A 1,349-nucleotide genomic window follows, 5' to 3' on the forward strand; every position below is an offset into this window, starting at 1 on the left:
AGATGCAGAGGTGGACCACTGAGTTAAGTCACGGTTGAACTCAAAATGATATTCTTAATACCACATAAATTAGTTACGGTGATAGCATAGGAAGCTTTATTAAAGGGGAGGGAGGGGAGGGGGTAATCACTTTGTTTGTTATATTTACCCAAATTCTGAAAGACAAATTACACAAGCAAGAAAGGTGGAAGTCTGAATATGGAGGTGAACATCGTCAGAATGTCATCTTAATTCTTTCAACTTAATTAATACTTCATGTATTTATGCATCTTTGGCACATATAGGGTAATACTGTACAGTGAATCAAGGTGGGAAGAAGACAGCTTTGGTGCATGGCCTGAGGTTTCCTGTATCATGTTGTTAAATCTGAAAATCACTGTTTTCTAAAAAATATTTTATTTGGAGGCAATAACATGTAAAGAAAAACTATTTTTAAATATATCTTTATCACAGGAAAGGTTTGAAGACAATAATGTATACTGCTGAATATTCTCCATCCTAAATATGTATGCAAACAGATTGCTCCAAAAAAGAAAAGACAATACACATCAAAACAATTACCACAAGCAGCTTCTGTACTGTGCTATATATATTATTATTGTGTTGCTTATGTTTGATTTAATATTTAAATTAGGTTAATTTTCTTTAAAAACAGGAATAAATCATTGTATTGCAGCATCTGTACAAACAGCATGAGTTTGGGTTCCATTTTGTCAAAAGCTCCAAAGTTCAAACACTGCTGCCCCAGGAGGAGTGTATGTTTAAGTCTGCAGCTTCTTCAATAGCTGGTCTGAAATTGCCTTGTACTATGAGTCTCGTCCTTGGACCCAGGCAGAGCTGTCCCATCCATCTGTTGGACAGGCTTTGGGTCAGTACAATCAAGCTAATGTAGCACTCTCTGTTTCCCTATATCTGTATATCTATTTACGTAAAGTATTCACACGCTCTTTTTTCAATAGTGAAGTCTCATAAAAAGACAGAACAAAAGAAATGGATGACACCTGGATGACCAACATGAAATCTGATAGTAAAGACTAGGCTGTTCTTGTATGCATAGCATAGGGGCGAACAGAGGCTTTGCGTCAGCTGGTAACGTATTGCGTCACTTCCTGTCTTCTCAATCGTTCGTTGGTTGCATTGTGCACGGGGTGTTGTATTCACTTAATATTGAACACTTTGTGTATTGTATTCACTTTAATTAAAATTTGAACACTTGGGACATTCTAGTCACGTGATAACAACAGTGAGAAACAACCAATATTAAACAAATACAGGGCTTCGCCGATTATTAGCGCTAGCATGGCCTCACCGTCTGTTAAACCCGGTGTCTTTGTCTGTTCAGCGTGTGA

General features: G+C 37.2%; 1 protein-coding gene across 1 annotated transcript in view; it reads right to left on the reverse strand.

Moving 5' to 3' along the window:
• Positions 1 to 214: 214 nt before the first annotated feature.
• eva1ab (eva-1 homolog A, regulator of programmed cell death b) overlaps positions 215 to 1,349 on the reverse strand; it is a 10,692-nt gene continuing 9,557 nt past the window's right edge. The window contains exon 5 of the mRNA XM_029846002.1: positions 215 to 850. The gene's annotated coding sequence lies outside the window, so the exon portion shown is untranslated. The remainder of the gene's footprint in view (positions 851 to 1,349) is intronic.

The sequence above is a fragment of the Takifugu rubripes genome, chromosome 13, assembly GCF_901000725.2.
Source record: "Takifugu rubripes chromosome 13, fTakRub1.2, whole genome shotgun sequence".
NCBI lineage: Eukaryota > Metazoa > Chordata > Actinopteri > Tetraodontiformes > Tetraodontidae > Takifugu > Takifugu rubripes.